The sequence below is a fragment of the Budorcas taxicolor genome, chromosome 2 (genome assembly GCF_023091745.1).
Source record: "Budorcas taxicolor isolate Tak-1 chromosome 2, Takin1.1, whole genome shotgun sequence".
NCBI classification, from domain to species: Eukaryota; Metazoa; Chordata; class Mammalia; order Artiodactyla; family Bovidae; genus Budorcas; species Budorcas taxicolor.
Window position 1 is genome coordinate 11,403,968 of NC_068911.1, and position 21,728 is coordinate 11,425,695.

Here is a 21,728-nt window from a genome sequence, read left to right on the forward strand (position 1 = left end):
CCAGCTGAGCTACCAGGGAAGCACTATCAGTTCACTTTAGTTCAGTTCAGTCACTCAGTCATGTCTGACTCTTTGCGACCCCATGAATCGCAGCACGCCAGGCCTCCCTGTCCATCACCAACTCCCAGAGTTCGCTCAGACTCACGTCCATCAAGTCAGTGATGACATCCAGCCATCTCATCCTCCGTCGTCCCCTTTTCCTCCTGCCCCCAATCCCTCCCAGCATCAGAGTCTTTACCAATGAGTCAACCCTTCACTTCAGGTGGCCAAAGTATTGGAGTTTCAGCTTCAACATCAGTCCTTCCAAAGAAATCCCAGGGTTGATCTTCAGAATGGACTGGTTGGATCTGCTTACAGTCCAAGGGACTCTCAAGAGTCTTCTCCAACACCACAGTTCAAAAGCATCAATTCTTCGGTGCTCAGCTTTCTTCACAGTCCAACTCTCACACCCATACATGACCACTGGAAAAACCAGAGGCTTGACTAGATGGATCTTTGTTGGCAAAGTAATGTCTCTGCTTTTGAATATGCTCCCTAGGTTGGTCATAACTTTTCTTCCAAGGAGGAAGCGTCTTTTAATTTCATGGCTGCAGTCACCATCTGCAGTGACTTTGGAGCCCCCCCAAAAAAAGTCTGACACTGTTTCCACTGTTTCCCCATCTATTTCCCATGAAGTGATGGGACCAGATGCCATGATCTTCGTTTTCTGAATGTTGAGCTTTAAGCCAACTTTTTCACTCTCCACTTTCACTTTCATCAAGAGGCTTTTAGTTCCTAAGCCCTATCAGTTCAGTTCAGTTCAGTCGCTCAGTCATGTCTGACTCTTTGCGACCCTTTGAATCGCAGCACGCCAGGCCTCCCTGTCCATCACCAACTCCCTTTTCAGACTCACGTCCATCGAGTCAGTGATGCCATCCGGCCATCTCATCCTTGGTCGTCCCCTTCTCCTCCTGCCCCCAATCCCTCCCAGCATCAGAGTCTTTTCCAATGAGTCAACTCTTCACATGACGTGGCCAAAGTACTAGAGTTTCAGCTTTAGCATCATTCCTTCCAAAGAAATCCCAGGGCTGATCTCCTTCAGAATGGATTGGTTGGACTCCAATACAAATATATATATTTTTTTAATCCAAGGACACAATGACTGCATAAGAATAAGATTCCCAGTGGTTTTCCCATTCTTAACATTCATTTTCATGCCACCTTCATCAGCTGTCCTGGACACTTCCATCTCATGGAATGTTCTCCGTGCCAAGTCGAGAGGCCTTCAGCGTAGGCCATAAACCCAAATCATAGCCACAGGCGCCACCTGCCTTGGCAGTATCCGTATCCTCCTTTCTTCCCGGGACTCAGGTGTTGGTAGGTAAAATCCTTGAGAACATCACCCCCTGGTCCTCAGTCTCCTAAGACACCATGGTCCCCAGCAATGCTTCTCCCTCTTCCTGCATAGTTTTAAAAATGATAACCCTCATAACAAAGGATGGAAAATGTCACCAAGCAGCAAAGGCCGTCAGGTTCCAGGAATTTGGCGCATCTTCAACTTTTTTTTGGTTAACTCCATTGTTTAGTGAACGTTTAGGGGAGGAGAAGTGACTGGGGCACCGGGGCTCAAAGGGGGCTCAAAGGGTTCTTTACTTTCTCACAGTGAAGAGACTAAAGTGGTACAAAACAGACATGGTTCTCATTCTGGTTGTACCAGTTACAAGCAGGACGACTTTGGGAGGACAACCGCAGCCTCTCTTTGTCGTTATTTAATATTCAGCAAAATGAAGAACAGGATCATTGCCTCCTAGGGTCACTCTTCAAGGGAAAATGAGTGTCCTTGTGATGGACCTCAAGTGCTCTGTATGGAAGTGGTTGTCGTTCAGTCACTAAGCCACGTCTGACTCTTTGCAACCCTAAGGACTGCAGCACGCCAGGCTTCCCTGTTCTCCACTATCTCCCGGAGTTTGCCCAAGTTCAGGTCCATTGAGTCGGTGATGCTATCTAATCATCTCATCTTGTACCCGCTTGTCCTTTTGCCTTCAATGCATGCAAGATGCTTACTAAGGCAATTCTTTGTTTGTTTGTTTGTTTGTTTGTTTGTATCCACTTATCTTTTAAGTAGGAGAAGCAAGCAGTAAAACAGGCCATCTCTTGGGCTTTCCAGGTGACCCAGTGGTAAAGAATCTGCCTGCCAACGTAGGAAATGTGGGCTCAATCCCTGGGTGTGGAAGATGCCCTGGAGGAGGAAATGGCAACCCACTCCAGTATTCTTGCCTGGAATATTCCACAGACAGAGGAGCCTGGTGGGCTACAGTCCGTGGGGTCGCAAAGAGTTGGACATGACAGAGCACATCAGTGTTACTTGGAAGCCAGATTTTGGAACTAAATTATGGATCCATCCTTTGCCTGTGCTATTGCACCTTTCTGAGCTGTGACTTTCTTGCCCACGAATGGGAAATTCGAGGCTCACCTCACTTTGCTGGCATGGCACGGGCACAGGGTGGGCATTTGATACACACTTATTCTTTTCTCCTTTGAGTTCTCATCTTGGCTCTGGTTTGTATTTCTATGTAACCTTGGGAGAATTATCTAACCTTTCTGGATCTGAATTTTCCTACTCATAAGACTAGGGGATTTGACAAGATTCCCTTTGAATTTCTTTCCAACTCTTACATTCTGTGATTCTGTGACTTTGAGCCACCCAGGGGATATGGTAATGGGTTACATTACACAAAAGGTTTGGATGTAATATTATGAGCCGTAACAACTGGCTTCCAGCAAACTCCCCCATTTTCCCCAGTAGAATTCCCTATTGTTCCAAGTATAATGAATAATCCAACACCATACATGCTCTATCTGAGCCCTGCCCATGTCCACACTCAGGGCCAGCCGGAGGCAACATAGTAAAGCTGAAGAAGGATGCTGTCAACATCTCCCCTTTCCCTGGCAATGCCCCTGCCCAGGTGAATGTATTCGGTTACTCTGATATCACCCACTGAGGCCGATACCTCATGCTCTGATTACTCCCTGCTTGCACAGCAGATTCAGAATTCCCCATCCTTCTGTTCCATTCCTTTGGGACCCAGTGTGCTGCCTGTTGGGGCTTCCCCGGTGGCTCAGAGGTAAAGAATTCACCTACAATACAGGAGCTGCAGAAGACTCGAGCTCGATCCCTGGGTTGGGAAGATCCCCTGGAGAAGGGCACGGCACCCCATTCCAGTATTCTTGCCTGGGAAATCCCATGAACAGTGGAGTCTGGAGGGCGCTACAGTCCATGGGGTCACAAAGTGTCAGACATGGTCAAAGTGGCTGAGCACATATGCACGTGCTTCTGGTTCATAGGATGAAATGCTTCATTGAAGTACGTATCTCTTGCTTTAAAAGATACAAAGGTGAACAAGACAGAGTACTCCTCCTCCAGAGCCTTCAAACTTAACACACAATTATCAATTGGAAAACATCAAGTCCAAAGATGAATTGTAATCTTTCAGGAAAGGAAGAGAATATTACTCCATGAAGTGAGAAGAGAAGTCTTTGGAAAGGTGGCATGTGAGCTGAACTTCAGGTGTAGGTAGAATCTAGTAGGCAGTGATGGAGAATGAGAGCATGATGAGCAGAGAAAAAATATAAACAAAAATATTAAGTCAGAAAGGATACCGTGAGTTTCAGAAACCGAGGATAATCCGATTTGGCTGGGTTGCATGAAAAGAAGCAATGAGGTTTGCGAGGCTGGTTGAAAACCCTATCATGAAGTTCCAAGGAAGCCTAATCAAGGCTTTTTCCCATAGATAATGGGGAGTTATTGAAAGTCAGGGGGCAAGGGCATGGGTGGGGAGCAGGGGTGGAGGGGCAGGTTAGACAATTTCTATAAGAAGCTTAAGCTTCTGTTTGGGAGGATTGAAGTAGAAACCAGGGAAGTAGGGAGCGGATTAGAGGACCTATAAGTGACCAGAAGAGAGATGAGGAGATTTGAGACTCAAGAAGCAGCCAGGAAAATGGAGACAGAAGTGTTAGAGGCAGAATCAACCAGCCTGGGCTATGATGACATAATGAGGCAAAATATGTTTAAAAAAAAAAAGAGAGAGAGACATGCAGAGAATCAGATGCTTGATGACCCAAAACACAGAAAGGAGAAGTCAGGCAGAAGACTGGGTTTGGGTGGGAAGACCATGAATTAGGTTTGCCAGACATTGAGTGTCAATGACTTTGGGGGGACCAGGTGGGGTGTATGGATCTGAAATCAGAAGAGGAACTGGGCTGAAAGCCCAGAGTGGAACGTCAGCTGAACAGAATGAAGTCAGGAGACAGGGTAAGTTCTGAAGTGTGCATTATGAGAGAAGGGATGGGCGCTAAGCACCGAGGCTTGGGGAAAGCTACACGGGTGAGACAGAAGGAAGAAAAGGAGTCCAAGTAGGGTGTGGGCACATGGCCCAGGTCAGCCCCATGGAAGATCAGGAGGCAAGGGAATTCCAGGAACCATCCTGGTTGGTGGGTCTGCTCCCAGGTGTGTCTCCACTTTCCTCCAGAAATACTGCCTTCTCCTGCAGCTCCTGGGTTCCCCTGCTGGCGGCAGTGACTCAGGACAGGCAGCCCTGCTCTGGCTCAGATGTGCGCCCCAGCCTTTCCCAGCATCTTTGTCAGCCCCCATAGAACAGCTCTGCGTGTGCCCCTGTAGAACAGTTTTAGACAGTTTCCTTCTAACGGAATCCCTTCTAGAAGAGCACAGCTTTGTCTGTAGGAAGAACTCAGTGCCCACAAGGAGTAGGTGCGGTGCTGCCGAGAATATTCACGAGCAGATGGGAAGACAGCATCTAGGGTGAGCAGAAGCTACTCTGTACAACGGAAGGGGAAGAATGGGGAACTCCAGAGGGCAAGCCAGAACAAGGAGGCTGAGGTCCTGAGGTGGGAGCGCAAGGGTTAGTCGCTCAGTTGTGTCTGACTCTTTGAGACCCCATGGACTGTAGCCCGCCAGGCTCCTCTGTCCACGGGATTCTCTAGGTAAGAATACTGGAGTGGTATCTCCACGCCCTCCTCCAGGGGACCCTCTCGACCCAGGGATCGGGCCCAATCTCTTGCACTGCAGGCAGATTCTTTACCATCTGAACCACCAGGGAAGCCGTGAAATGGGAGCAGGAATGAGGAAAAGGAGTGTACACGCTGCACCAAGCCTGGAGGCGGGGGGAGAACACTTTTAAGAACTGATATTACATGGAGGAACCTTAAATGCTTATCACCAAGTGAAAGATGCCAAACTGAAAAGGCTACACACTGCACAGTTCCAATCATACGACATTCTGGAAAAGACTAAACTATGGAGACAGTAAAAGGATCAGTGGTTGCCAGGGGTCAGGTGAGGGCAGAGGGTACACAGGCAGGGCACAGAGGATTTCCAGGGCAGAGAACCTGTTCTTTACAGTAATACAGTGGTAGATACATGTCATTATCCATTTGTCCAAACCCATAAATGTACAACATCGAGGGTGAACAGTAATGTAAACTATGGACCTTGGGTGATAATGACATGTCAATGTAGGTTCATCAAGTGCAATAAAGGTGCCACTCAGGTGCTGGGTGTTTATGGTGGGGAAAGGCTAGATGAGGGGAGGGGTATGTGGGAACTCTGACTTTCTGCTTAACGGTGCTGGGAACCTAGAACAGCTCTAACAAATAAAAATCTATGTAAAAGGAAAGAAAATGATATAGCTTCCTTGCAATACCTGTCGACACTGCCGCTGTGCAGATCTCTCTTCGGCCAATTCTTTCTTCCCTGTCTCGCAACCCTCTCCCACCAAGACCTTATCAGAGTACACAGAAGCCAAAACATCCTTAGCAGACATGGATTTCTTTTTCTTTACCAGGTGAGAAACTAGGGAAGAGACTCAATTTGAGGAACACAGCTCATCTTCACAAGCCCGGGATCCAGAGGGGGCCAGGAGAAATCAAGCCTTGGAGAAGTTATGGAAATTGGACAGAAGTCTGGATTTTCTCCAATGCTGAATCGGAAGGGTGAGGCACTTTTATCCAGACCTCCAGCCCAGGGTGGGTCTCCACTGACAGGCTGATGCTGCCTGGAAGGCTCCAGCTTGGCCATGTTCATCGCAGCTACATTTTGTAACTGCTGTGATTCCGGAGAACAGGTTGGAGTTGACGAAAGTGCATCCCGTGAACTGGGAAGAGACAGACTAGTCTCTAATCTAAGCTCTGCCATGGCCGCCAGCTTTGACCTTGACCAAGCACTTGGCTCTCATGATCCTCCCTGCTCTAGAATTCTACGTTCGTCCGAGAGAGAAATATCACTAGTAACCAAGTGAAGCAGAAGGCAGTCAGTGGGCTTCTCAATCACCTGTGTTATTGAATCTCAACCTGTACAGCATTTCCCTCCAGAAACATGGGGCCCCCTTAGCCTCAGGGATCACCAAGTGGCAAACACAGGCCCCGCCTGCCCGCCCCAGAGGGCTGACAGAGCTCCGGGTTCTCCCCAGGTTGCCCCAGCATACATTCCTCTGCAGCACGAGGCAGCTGCCCAGCCGGCGGTGCAGGAAAATGCCCAGCAGCCCTCTGTGAGGCCCCGGGTAGCCCCGTAAGCACTGCGCCTGGTGAAATGGTCTTCCCTGACTTTTATCCATCTGTCCAGGGCCCCCTGAGGCCAGCGATGTTTAAACAGCAGTGGAGGTTGAACCTGCTCACCAGGCCAGCTCACTCATCTAACTCCACTCCCCTGCCCCCAGGGCCACAGCCTTCTTCAGCCATGGCCGAACTGCCACGTGAGCAACAGGTGAACGGCAAGGTGTGCAAATATTTGGCTTCATCCACGATCAAATAAATCATTTTTCCTTTCCCTGAGCTCTAGGAAAACCCAGCAAAGCTCCTGGACCTGCCCAGGAATGAAGACTTATACACATAAAACACACCCTGCTTGAAGGAAACTCCAGGCTGTAGAAAGAGTCCATTTTTCCACACACACAAATTACAACTGGGATCTCAACACCTTGCTTTTCCAGATATACACCTTCGCAAAGCATGTCAGCCTGTGCAGAGCAATAGATGAAGTGATGCAGGGAAATAAAATACCTTTACATGATGAGTTAACGTGAGGGTTCATTTCCAAAACAGCTCTGCCATATTTATTCGGGCCCATGTCTACTGTGTGGGAGCCAGTCAAGGCTCTCATGGTTTTCAGCAAGCCCTGAGTCCTGGGTCTTCAGCAGTTGTCACAGCTCTGCTTTGTCCCTTCCCTGAAGGGCAACCAAGGCCAACTTTCCTGTGACACCCAGGCGGCCAGAGGAAGCCCCGCTGTGCTTCTCACATAGCATTCCAGATCCCAGAGCCTGTTCTTTATGTTTGCTTTTAAAGTTTATTTACAAAGGGCACTGCTACATATGTATGCACGTGTGCTAAGTCCCTTCAGTCATGAACGACTCTTTGCAATCCTATGGACTGCAGCCCCCCAGGCTCCTCTGTCCATGGGATTCTCCAGGCAAGAATACTGGAGTAAGCTGCCATGCCCTCCTCCATGGGCCCTTCTCGACCCAGGGATCGAACCAGCGTCTCTTGTGTCTCTGGCATTGGCAGGTATGTTCTTTACCACCAGCACCAGCTGGGAAGCCCCACCTGGAGCCTGCTTTTATTCCTTCCAAAGGACTCCAGACAAGTCTGGAAACAAAGGGGAAACGTTTAGTCAAATTGCGTTATGGGCTTCATCTTTACCAGTTTCCTAAGATGACTTACCCCAAGAAAATCCCAGTGTTGTCTATTTCTTGCAGACACCTCTGACTGAGTGGGTTTGTGTATTTTGGTGCCGTCTCCTACTCCCGTTTCAGAGTACACAAGGAAGAGACTATGTGGGAATTCATGTACTTTGTGTGATTTTTTTTTTTTTAATCTCAGCTCATCCTGTTTTCCCAAATGGATAGTGCCAGCCTGCTGCCTCGGCTACCTCCCTCTCCTCCCCTTCCTCCTTGTGGACTCTCGTATAGAAGGAAATGGCAACGATCCACTACCAAACGCACATCAACACATCCAGGTCCACCCTAAATGTGGGTAGCCCAACATAATGAAACCACCCACCAAAGCAAGATTCCCCACCCTGGACTCGAGTCTGGTCCATGATCGCTGCGTCAAGGATAAACAGCATCTTCCCTTGGGTTGTGGTCTTAGAACACTGCTCACCCCTTCCTCAGCCATCCTCCATCCTGACTCTCCAGATCCCCAAACAGACACTGCTATTTGGGGTGTTCAGATTGCTTTATTATAAGGAGACAAATAGGATGCCAGGCCGTAGCCTTCCTTCTCGTGTGAGTTCAATCACCAGTTTCTTAGGACCAGCGCTTTGGAAAAGAGAAGAGTCCTCTCTCTCTGGAACACTGACATTCAGCCAGGTTCGCACACTTAAAACTGCATGGTCCTGGGACTGCCTGGCAGCCAGGTGTTTGGGACTCAAAGCTTCCACTGCAGGGGGTGCAGGTTCAATCTCTGGTCCGGGAACTGAGATCTCTAATACCATGCCCCCAAAATAAAAAAATGCGTTGCCCTGTCTTTCTAAGGCACCATCCCTGTGACCAATCCATCAGAGCTGGGTTTCTGGATCTTTCTTTGACTGGATCCACGCTCCTCCACCAACTGTCTTCACTCTCTGCTTTCTCTACACCCGTACCCTGGTTTCCTCCAAATGTTTCCTTGGGCACCTCATGTCCACCCCTGAGTCAGTGAGGCTCCCTGTCTTCTTCCCTTTCAACTTCCTTCTAAGTCGTTACAGAGAGACCATGCCCCAAACACACATTGGCTTGTTCTCCTCTCCTTCCGAATGAAAACTGTTAAAACATTCATCACACTACTGAAGTCCCGGTTCCTCGACAATGCCAATTTCCCACTTCTAAATGAACACTAGAGGTTTACCCAGGTTTCCAGCGGAGTGAAAAGACCACGGATCTCATAATTAAAAGACGTGGGTTGGCTTCCTGGCCCTGGTACGGTGGAAGCCGTGTCAGGGGCACACTTAATCCCTCTTGGCCTCAAATCCTTTTTCTACAGCTGGATCATATCTGCTTCGTAGGGCCGTGTGAGAACCAGGAATGATGAAAGCCCCTGACCCAGTGATAACCACGCGGTGGACGGCGACCATTAGCATTATCTAAGCCAGCCTTCAGGGACTTTTCAGGTGGCACTAGTGGTAAAGAGCCTGTCTGCCAGTATAGGAGACGCGGGTTCAGTCCTTAGGTCAGGTAGATCCCCTGCAGCAGGAAATTGGAACCCCACACCAGTATTCTTGCCTAGGAAATCCCATGGACAGAGGAGGTTGGCAGGCTACAATCCAGGGCGTTGCAAAGAGTCGGACACGACTGAGCATGCACACACAAGCCAGCCTTCGATCTGGGCAATAAGTCACCTCTGTGATAGCCATAGTTAACAACAACAACAACAACAAAAACCTCTTTCAGAGCTTCTAGTCATTAACTCACACCTGTCATTTCTTAAGGTTTCTGGAAATCCATTTTCCTGAATCAGTCACACAGCTCTGGCAGGGGCCGCCATGCCCTCAATATTACAAACGACAAAGCAGCCGGTCACCTCCCCCCAGGTTCCCATCACCTGTGCATCCTCAGACGATGTCCATTCATCTTCCTTAAGTCCAGCGGCTCCCCACTCACTTCCCCCGCCGTCTGAGCTGCGAAACTGCCAACAAGGCAGATCAAGATTTCATGACAAACAGCCTGGCTTCTGGGAGTTTCCAGACTATAAAACAGTTTAGCTTCCATTATTCATATGATCCATGCAGCCCAGGGTAAAATCAGCGAGGTAAGCGGCGATTCTCTTGGACTGTGGATTTGATTTGTCTATGAAGGAGCCATAGACGAAGAAGCTTCATTGGGAGAGGAATTCCAATAAGGATTTGATGGGAGAGCCGTACTCAGATTCTAATCAAAGCACCACAGGTATAGTTGCCCTCTCTGTGGTATGCTTCTGACCTGTCTCACCATCCAGACAAACCAACCCAAAGCAAAAGGCTTCTCCAAGGCTGTCCCTGAAAGCACACGAGAGATCCACTCTTCTAGGCTTCCCAGTGGTAAAGGATGGGACTGCCAATGCAGGAGACATAAGAGACGTGGGTTCGATCCCTGGGTCAGGAAGATTCCCTGGAGGAGGGCATGGGAACCCACTCCACTATACTTGCCTGGAGAATCCCCTGGACAGAAGAACCTGTCTTACACAGCCCCTGTGTGGGCTACAGCAGAAAGGGTCTCAAAGAGTCAGACACAACTGAAGCAACTTAGCACACACATACCACTCTTTCAGCCTAAATGCGAATCTTCATTAAATGCTAACTTTTTAAGGACCTGACACATTTTCCTTGACCAGCATTTCCACCTCTAGATAAAGTATGTAAGTAAGTCCAGGAGTCACTCTTCACTTCTCACTGTCCCTTATCTCTTATATCCAGTCCATCAGCAAGCACTGTACTCCTTATTCCCAAATGACATTCCACGGATGCCGCTTCTCATCACCCACCTCCACCTCCGTGGCCTGGGAGCATCTCTCCAGCTGAGTGCAGTGGCCTCAGTGCAGTGCTCAGGGGAAGTAATGTTGCCCCGGATAAAACAGCCAGTGGCCTAGGAGACTGGGGATCAAAGCAACAGTATCATGGTCTGTTTGTCGAGTTACTGGGTCAGAAGATACATGACTAGGTGCTAAACGTCCATCTTCCTCTCGATGCAGCAAGGGCTACAAGGGAAGGAACTGTGTCTCTGTTCACTTCTGAATCCCCAGGACTCTGCAAATACCTGCTACTGAATAACAACAACAACAGTAATAATAGCTGCTGCTGCTACTGCTGCTAAGTCGCTTCAGTCGTGTCCGACTCTGTGCAACCCCATAGACGGCAGCCCGCCAGGCTCCGCCGTCCCTGGGATTCTCCAGGCAAGAACACTGGAGTGGGTTGCCATTTCCTTCTCCAGTGCATGAAAGTGAAAAGTGAAAGTGAAGTCGCTCAGTCTTGTTTGACTAGTAGCGACCCCATGGACTGCAGCCCACCAGGCTCCTCCATCCATGGGATTTTCCAGGCAAGAGTACTAGAGTGGGGTGCCATTGCCTTCGGAAACTGACTGTGGAGTGTTTAGCACATGTTCCTACTGGTGAGGGCTCAGTATCTATTCAAAGGGTGAGCTGACGGATGAATAACAAGAATGGTAAGAGAATGCTGGACGGTAGCAAGGTCCAGCTCATGTGGTCACGGGTAGGCGAAGAAGGATGACTCCTTCCAGAAGGCAATGGGTGAGGGCATCACAGGGGGTGGGGGTTAAGGCAGAGGGTGAAAGGGTTTGCAGTTCTCTCTTAAAAGTTCACTCTGGCTGCTACATAGAGAATGGATTGGAGCAAAGTCAGAGGGGAGAGAGGGACCCCAGTGGTATGCCATGTAAGATGAAGAATGGGTGATGCTGGAACAGTGGAGAAAGGCAAGTGCTCTCAGAGCTAGGTTTTTTTTTTAATTGATTGATTATCTATTTGGCTGCACTGGGCCTTAGCTGCAGCATGCCGGATCTTGGATCTTCATGCGGCATATGGGAATCTTTGTTGCTGCATGTGTGATCTAGCTCCCTGACCAGGGATGGAACCCGAGGCCCCTGCACTGGGAGCAGGGAGTCTTAGCCACTGGGCCACGAGGGAAGTCCCAGAGCTGAGTTTTTACAGGGAAGAAGATGGTGGATGCCATACACCGTAGGTCAAAATATGAATAGTTCCAATTAGATTAAAAAGCTGGCATTTTTTGAGAGTTTGTTCTATGCCACATATTATTTTCAGTGTGTTGTACCAATTAGCTAATGCAATTCCCCAAACAAATCTATCGGACAGACACGATAATCATACTCAGGTACCCAGTCACAACTGAGCGACTTTCACTTTCACTTTTCACCCAGTCAATACCCACATTCTAACTAAGCTATCTTCCGAGACTGACCTCTAGTTATGATTTCTGCCTCTCAAAATACACACAATCCTTTATTTCATGAATCTGTGGTCCTATACAGGCTTTCCTGGTAGCTCAGAGGGTAAAGAATCTACCTGCAATACAGGAGATCCAGGTTTGATCCCTGGGTTGAGAAGATCCCCTGGAGAAGGGAATGGCTACCCACTCCAGTATTCTTGCCTGGAGAATTCCAAGGACAGAGGAGCCTGGCAGGCTACAGTCCATGGGGTTGCAAAGAGTCAGCCAGTGGGAGAGATAAAGGATCTGGAGAATGAAAGGAACTGGGACCAGTGGATAGGACCAGCTTCAAGACTATGAACTCAGGTGGTCCCAAAACTGAGAAGGGCTTGCAACTCAAAACATGGTTCCTTAGTTGCATGCACAGCTGTTGTTCTCTTGAGATTCTGAATGACTTTTGAGCAAGGGTCTGGCCCTCTACTTTCATTTTGCACCCAGCCCCATCCATGATGTAGCCAATCCTGCCAGTGGATACAAATTTCAGGCAGCAGATTTCAGACCCACATGGAAAAACCTTTCTTCCTTCATGCAGAGTGACTAAATTGCCTCCAATTTCAACATTCCCCTTCGGTGCATATATTCACCCAGATGCTGGACAACCACATAGCAGAGATGTTATAGAAATAATTTACTCTTCGAGTAGAGGGTTTGACTAGATCGTCTCCCCAGAATCATCCACATGGTTCAGAGTAATGATAGCATCTCAGATTACAGTCAATTGCCTCCAGTGACTAGTCCTTTATGGCTGTGGACTTTAACCAGGGGTACTGACCAGAATCATTTGGCTGAAAGTTTTGTTGTTGTTGTTGTTTTCAAGATAAATATGTCCAGGCTCTACCTGAAACACTGAATCCAAATCTTTAAGAGTGGGACAGGAGTGCAGATATCTAGAAAGGCTCTGCTGGTGATTTTTAAAGGCACCCTGCTTCCCAGGTGGTTCAGTGGTAAAGAATCTTCCTGCAAGAAATGCAGGGGAGACTCCCAGGAGGAGGAAATGGCAACCCACTCTAGTATTCTTGTCTGGAGAATACCAAGGACAGAGGAGCCTGGTCGGCTACAGCCCATGGAGTTGCAAAGACTCAGACACCACTTAGGGACTAAGCATACGGTTTAAAGACCGCTGCTAAAACAGAAGCCATCTCTGGCTCCTGTCCATCTAGACCCCATCTAAAAGGCACATCACACTTTCCTCAATGAGAAGGGAGTATTTGGCCCAGATCCCAAGTGGAAGTTCATCAGTTCTTAGGTCTTTCATCCTGCAGTAAAAGTACAACCATGCTGAAACTCCCCTTCCTCTAACATCCCAGCTATCCAATACTCTAAACGACTCAATAAAACAGAAAATGGCCCTTAAACTTAAAAGGAAGAGAGACTCAAAGACAGAGCATGTTTGATCAGTGCCCCCCTTCACCACCTCATTGCCCGAAAGAGCCAGCAAACCCTCTGCTTTATCATCCTATAGGCCTTTCCATCTTCTCAAGTTTCCTCTTTATAATAACATCCGTCCACAATGGACTAACAGAATCACGCACGGGTTAACAATCCCGCTGGGTCTCCAGAGAGAGCCTGAAACTATAAAGAACGAACCGAACAGAGCTGGCAGAGGTAAAGGTTAACCAGCTTAGGCACCCCACACTTGCATCAACTCGGCAAACTCTGGTGACCACCCGCTGCCCTATAGGAGCAGCCACCTTGTTCCCTCCAGTTCTGTCTCCTTCCAGTAAAATGCAAACAATGTTTTAACGCTAAGAACCACCTGCTGTGTTTTTCTTTAATGTGATTTGAAACAATACCGTTCCAAATTACATGAATCATCTCTAAATTTAGAAGTCAGCTCCTAATACTCATAGCGTGTTCTGAACAGTAAATAATCTTTTCCAGTTTTCATGTGAGAATCATTGCCAGGAACCACTTGACTCGCTGCCTCATGATCCTTGAGAGGTGAGCATGAACCTACTTGCTACACTTGGCAGACACACCGAGACTCTTCGTGTGTGGCACAACAACAAATGGTTCGGCCAATTCAAGGTAAAAATAAAAAGTCCCCCTGGGCCATGTGGAACAGTGGCTTTCAACTCGGGAGGTGATATAGACTGGATATCTGTGTCCTTCTAGAATATATGTTTTGTTTGTGTTCAGTCACTCAGTTGCGTCCGACTCTTTGCAACCCCATGGACTGTAACTCACCAGGCTCCTCTGCCCATGGGATTTTCCAGGTAAGCATACTGGAGTGGGTTGTCATTTCCTCCTCCAAGGGATCTTCCCGACCCAGGGACTGAAGCTGCATCTCCTGCATTGCAGGTGGATTCTTTACTGCCTGAGCCACCAGGGAAGCCCGAGAATGTACATGCTGAACCTCTGATCATCAGTATGATGGGTTTTGGAGGCTGGAATTTGGGGAGGTAATTAAATGAGGGCATGAGGCTGGGGTACCCATGATGAGATTGGTGTCCTGATAAGAAGAGACACAGAGATCTTGCTCTCTCTATCTACCTTGTGAGGACACAGTGAGAAGTCAGCCACCAGCAAGCAAGGAAGAGGGCTCCCACCAGGAGCCTGACCGGCCAGTGCCCTGATTATGGACTTCCCAGGCTCCAGCTCCATGAGAAATAAACGGCTGTTGTTTGAGTGAGGTTATGGCTGGTGCAGGCAAAGTGCTACCTGAAACTTAAGCTTCTTACAGAAAGGAAAAGGTTGAAAGAAGTCAAAGAAATGAGTAGAAGTAAGGAAAAGCCCTAGAAAAGGAGGCCAGAAATGAATGCTAAAATGGTCCCCCCAAACTCAGGAGGCCAGAAGTAAGATTTGCTAGCCAGAGCCTGGAGCCATAGAGACAATAGCAAGACCACACCTTCATAGTGAACCACAGAACGCTTCCTGTCCGTAGCTGGCCTTCCATCATCGTTAAAGGGCCAAAGGCAGGACTTTCCCGACGGTCCAGTGGTTAAGAATCCACCTACCAATGCAGGGGACATGGGTTCCATCCCTGGTCTGGGAAGATTCCACGTGCTGCAGAGCAACTAAGCCCATGCACCACAATTACTGGGACCCTGGAACCCAGCACCTACGATCCACAGGAGAAGCCGCCACAATGAGAAGTCCCAGCACCACAACAAAGAGGGGCCCCTGCTCGCCACAACTAGAGAAAGGCTGCACAGCAACGAAGACTCAGCACGGCCAAAAGTTAATCAATTTTAGAAGAAACAAACATATATTTTAAAGGGCCAAATATATATATCTTTTAAATATATATATATATATATTTTAAAAGACTCTTTGAGTCTGATCCATTAACTGACATGGGTGAGACTGCCCTACCCTAGAATGTTATGATTCTCTGCTTCTTTTCATGTTCTCATACGCACAGTGCACACGTACATATGTATGCACACACGTACACATGTATGCACAGACGTACACCACGTCCCAACTAGGTTTAACAGAGCTATGAAGGACCCTGGTTTCACACACTGCACACCTGCACTACTCACCAAGACAGACTCTCAGAGAAACCTCTCCATTCTTCTCCCAACAACCCAACAGCTATTTCCCAAACCTTGGCACCCATCACTACACAGTAGCAAGGTGGCCACTCAGGGCTGTTTGACGTATTACTCCCGAGGCCAGGTCCACATGCATCACTTAGGCAACCAGCACCTTCACTGCAATCCTTCCTTGATGCCTGTCCTGTGGTCATTAACCTTAACCATGTCAGCAGTATTCACAACCCCAAGCCTGAATTAACTCTCGAGGCAGGCTGCCCCCAAGGACCGGAGCAGTCACGCCATAACTCAGCCTGAGCACCCACAGTCTGAACTGAATTCTCCCCACCAGTAAGGAGGGCTTGCAGAAAACCAGGAAGAAAAAAGGGATTGGCCTTTCAATCCATGAAGCTGTTGTACCAGCCTGATGCCAATATGGCCAGATGGACAGTAAAAAAATCTTGCCTAAGTCATGTGGCCATTTGGGGCCACATGTCATAATAAGTAACCATAACAGATAAAACAGTAAGCAGAATCAAGGAATAACAATTATCCAAAATTACCTGCTGTCATGGAAAACTGAGGGACAACTGGAATAGCCACTTGGTGAATATCTGCCTTCCTTATGCACTGGGCTGGACCCCTCATCACTGATCTCTGATCCTCCGGAGAAGAAGCACACGAGCAACTTTTAGTGTTCTGATTTTACACATAAGAAAAGTAGGTTCAGAGACTAGCTTGGCCAGCACCCTGATCACGGACTTCCCAACCTCAGAACTGTAAGAAATAAATGCCTATTGTTTAAGTGAGGTTATGGCTAGTGCAAGCAGTGAGTTACCTGGGACCAAAGCTAAACATGGGACTTTCTTATAGAGAATTTCGGAGGAGAGGGCTAAATGAAGTCAGAGAAATGAGCAAGAATAAGTAATTTGAATTGCATAGTTAGTACATGGCCAAACTGAGGTTTTTTTGAACCCATGACTATTGTGCTGGACAAAATAATGTCCCTAAAAGACATTTACATCCTAGTTCCTGAAACCTGTGACTATGTTCCCATAGCAAAAGAGGACGTAATTATGCACCAGAAGGTGGAAATCTTAGGAGGCAACCTTGGAATTCTGCCTACTACAAACATCCATTAGCATACATCAGCTGAGTTCACCAAGCTTGACTCCATGCTCTATCTACTACAGATTGTCTTTCTAGGTGAATCACAAACAACTTTACAGAAAAAACCACCCAAACTCAGTACTGACCGGCCTGTCTCCAAACGCCAGTCCATACCGAAATCTCCCTCTGTTTTCTATCTGTGACCATAGCCTTTTACATGCACCCTGCTGGAAACCGAATAATGTTAAGCGCTAACTTGTCAGTAAAGAAGCTGCCTGCAATGCAGGAGACTCGTGTTCAATCCCTGGGTTGGGAAGATCCCTGGAGAAAGAAACGGCAACCCACTGCGTAGTATTCTTGCTTGAATTCCATGGACAGAGGAGCCTGGAGGACTATAGTCCATGGGGTCACAAAAAGTCAGACACAACTGAGCGACCAACACAGCAACAACAAAAGATACAATGACAACAAGCCTTGTTTGGAGCACTAGGTACTGGTCTAAGAAGCATGTACTGGCACAAATCTCTGAAGTGAGTATTAATACCTCTCCAATTTTTCAGGTGATAAAGTTGAGCCAAGGAGAGGTTAAGGAACACAATAACTCTTAACCATGGAGCAGAGTTGGGGCTTCCGAAGTGGTGCCAGTGGTAAAGAACTTACTAGTCAGTGCTGGAGACATAAGAGACTTGGGGTTCTATCCCTGGGTGGGGAAGGTCCCCTGGAGAAAGAAATGGCAACCCACTCCAGTATTCTTGCCTGGAGAATCCCAAGGACAGAGGAGCCCAGAGGGCTACAGTCCATATGGTCACAAAGAGCTGGACATGACTGAAGTGACTTAGCACCCACGTATGCAGGGAGCAGAGTTAGGTTTATAAGGCAGGTCATGGGACTTCACTGGGGATGCAAAAGAGTCGGACGTGACTTAGCGACTGTAACAACACCGCCAAACATGGACAGGAAGAGGAACCCTGGAGGATGCTCGGTTTTGTGGATCTGGGGTTGACCTTGCCAATTCTGGGAATTTCTCCAGTGTGAATATTTTGTTCCTTCTTTCAGAAACAAACAAATTCACTGCATGTTCTAAGAAGCCTGGGGAATAAGGGGAAGATTTGCCCTACTCAGCCCTTTTTTCCAAATCCAAGGAAGAGATTCCTCCTCCCCCTACCTCTCACCCCCAGAGTTTCCATGCAGGAAAAGTACAGGGACTTCTGGTCACCCACTCTTAGCAAAAGCCAGCTGTGAGCATCACCCCACACAAACCCCACTATGCATGCAAAGGAGCACAGAGGAGGAAGCAGAGACTTCGCCAAGAAATAATGTGTGTGCCTCCCACACACACAGAAGGTGGGGTCGTGTCAGGAAAGTCTGATCAAGTGCTTTCTCCGGAAGCTGTGGTTTCATCATCTTTCTTAGGCACCCTGCTGTAGTTATCATATGTAGAACATATTTAGAAATCCACCCTGTGCTTTGCAGGGACAACCTTGCCGCTGCACTAGTAACTGCTCACCTGTTTAGGTTTGGGTTAGACCTTTGGTCTGAGGGCAGATGCTATGCCCTGCTTTTCCTTTTATCATCCTAGCTATCGGACTCAACTGGGACTTAATAAAATTCATTGTTGCTAGACTGACATTTTTCTCAAGGGCCACAGACCCTCCAATGGCCAGTCTGAATTGGACTGTCTAATTCAGACTGTGGGTGCCCAGGCTGAGTTACAGTCTGACTCCTCCAGTCTCTGGGGGCAGACAGCCTCGAGAGTTAATTCAGGTTTGGAGTTGTGAATATTGTTGACATGCTTGCTGCGTGCTCTGTTTTTTTGGCCATTGTGATAGTATCTGTCTTGATGGAATATCTGCTTTGCTCTGCAGGGTCCTAGAGCCACAAAGCCCAAGTCTCTCCTCTCCTTAGTGACTCCCTGTTGGGGCAGCAGCCAAGATGGGACCTCAGTCTTATGAGAATCATTAGAATATTTTTTTAAAATATATTTATTTGGCTGCCTTTTCATACTGTTTGCAATGGTTGGATAGAATCACCGCTTCAGTGGACATGCGTTTGAGCAAACTCCAGGAGACAGTGAAGGACAGGGAAGCCTGGCATACTGCAGTCCATGGAGGTGCAAAAAGTCAAACACAACTTAGCGACTGAACAACAATTTAGCTGCACTGGGTCTTAGTTATGGCATTTGAACCCTTATTTGTTGCATGTAGGGTCTAGTTTCCAGACTAGAGATCAAACTGCTTTGGGAACTTGGAGTCTTAGCCAGTGGAACACCAGCGAAGTCCTAGAGAATCATTAAAATCTTAACTTGCTTCCGATGCTACACCTGACTATTACTTTGTTTCACCCTCATCAGATCTTATGTGATGGGCAGGCACACAGGGGAATTCATGAGATTCTTCTAACAGCAAACTTTTTCAAACTATACATGCTCTCTGCCCTCATTATTTCCAATACAACTCAATTCAGGAAATTTTCACAGGGATGTTCACCATTTGTAAAAATTTCTAACATGGTTCTGAGTCATTCTCAGCATCCCCACCCCCACCCCATGAACACACACAAAGATACACTGCCAGGTGGATTATTCTAGAATCATGCCAGTGATCATTATTAACAAACAGTTGACACTTCATTCCCACAAAAGTCAAAATGGAAATTCGATTTAGAAATCCGAGTTTTATCACTCTGCACAAGACAATCTGAAGGGAAACAGTTGAATTTTCTTAGTCTTAAATAACTTTTGAAAATGAGCTTAGTTGGTAGCCAGCATTCTGAATTCATTCAATTGCTATTTTTAAAATAGTCTCTTTGTCACTTTAACTAAATTGAACTCTTCTTTTTAAAAAAGAATGCATATTTTCCAGGAGGACTTATGTTTTCAGAGTTCAGTGAAGATACCATATAACTTTTCCACCCCATCTGTGAGTTCCAGACATTTCATGTTTGTTTGTTTGTTTTTTAAGATTTAATGGATGTAACTTACTAATCAAATTGTATATGTTTGGTTTCCTGTTTCTTCCTCGTGGTAGAGGCTACTGCCTGCCTTCCAATATCTTTTCTGTCCTTTCCTAAGAACCTAAGTTCATATTGTATCATCTGGAATGCAGATGTGATATCTGGAACTCTAGCTGCCATATCAAAACATGAGGGAAAGGGTCACAGGCTTGAGATGGCAGAGCCTGGATCCTAATAACATGGAGAAACTGCCACTCCAGCCCTGCACTACCATATCCAGATTGCCTTAGCTTCAGAGGAAAGGAGTCGTCTAGTTTGCTCAAGCCATTCTACCGTTGGACTCTTTATTACATGCAGGCAGCTCTAATCACAACTGATTCAAATGATAACTTCAGAAAGAGTTTCCAGCTTATATACTCTAGAATTCCAACGTGTTTCTTCTTAGTTTATCCTTGGCTTACCACCACATATCAGAGAAAATTAAGCTCAGAGAGGTTAAGTGTCTTGGCTAAGATGCAGCAAGAGCAGAACCTGAAAATTCTCTGACAAGTAGATCTTGCATTTACCAATGCCTCTGGTGATAAGAAGCTTCAAATGTCAGCCCACAAACACATTACCATTCATCCTGATGCCAAATCCCCTAATGCTTTTGCATCTGGCTTCTTAGCTTTCTAAAAGCTATATTATCACAGTGTACCATCAAGTAGAATAGCACTCAATGGTCTTCCCATCCATCATTTCTTTCCCTTTAAACTGGTGTGCATCGATTGCCCAGTCTAGAGAACTGTGACAATCAATAACTTTCTTCAGAGAAATAGTGGGTGAGACTAAAGAAATTAGCTTATTTTGTAGTGGAAAGAAACAAGATGTCAATCAAACTCCTTAAACCTGATCTCAAATAAGTGCAGATGCCAATACGAGAAAAATCTAAGCCATAACTGCCAATGTCACCCTGATGGGAGAAGACTAGAGCTCACAAGCTGACTATCCTTGAAGGGGGGATAGGACACAGAATGTCCCGTCATAGTGAAAGCTCTTGTCCTGTGAGGCACCCCAGAGCATTCTCCACCCAAGGGCTCCACCTCCCCACTGCAACACCTGATGTCACAGCCCATGTTCTGCTTACCACTGCTGATGAACAAATTACCCCAAAACGTAGCAGCATAAGACAACCATGTTTCACAATCTTGCGGCTCAACTGGAAAGTTCTAGCTTGGGATCTCTCATGTGGTTGCCCTCAGATGCTGGCTGGTGGTGCTGCCATCATAGGAAGGCTTGATGGAGCTGGGCATGCAAGGTGGTGCATGCATGAGGCTGACAGTTAGTGCCAGCTGCCACCTGGGATTGCCGAGACGCCTGCCTGGCATGAGGGTCTCAGTGTACTCACTTACATGATAGGTGTCTTTCCCAGAGCACCAGAGGGAAACCTGATGGCCTTTTGTGAGCCAGCCTGGGAAGTCCTAGGCCAACACTCCCACTGCATTCTCTTGGTTGAAATGGCACCTGGGTTGCATCAGCCCATCCTCAAGGTGAGGGGACTCAGATCCCACTTCTCAATAGGAGGGGACTTCCCTGGTGGTTCAGAAGGTAAAGAATCCACCTGCAGTGGAGAAGACCCTAGTTGGATCCCTGGGTCGGGAAGATGACCTGGAGATGGGAATGGCTATCCACTCCAATATTCTTGCCTAGAGAATTCCATGGACGAAGGAGCCTGCAAGGCTACAGTCAGTGGGGTCGCAAAGAGTCAGACACGACTGAGTGACTACCATTTTCAGTTTTCACTTCTCTCAATCAGAAGTGTATCAAAAACTTGCAGTTGTTTTTGGACACCTCTTTGCAGACGGAGGAGCCTGGTAGGCTGCAGTCCATGGGGTTGCTGAGAGTTGGACGTGACTCAGTGACTTCACTTTCATTTTTCACTTTCATGCATTAGAGAAGGAAATGGCAACCTACTCCAGTGTTCTTGCTTGGAGAATCCCAGGGATGGTGGAGCCTGGTGGGCTGCCATCTATGGGGTCACACAGAGTCGGACACAACTGAAGCAACTTAGCAGTTGCAGACCAGAATTCCAGGGAAGGGGAATGAGGGGGTTCCAAAGGAGAGAAATGGGAGAATGGACTTTGAGAAAGTTAAACTTGAACGGTCACATTTCTCATGGTGCTGTGATGTTCCTCAAGGTCACTTTGCCTTATTTTCTCCTCAACTTCAGCATGCTGTGCTGTGTT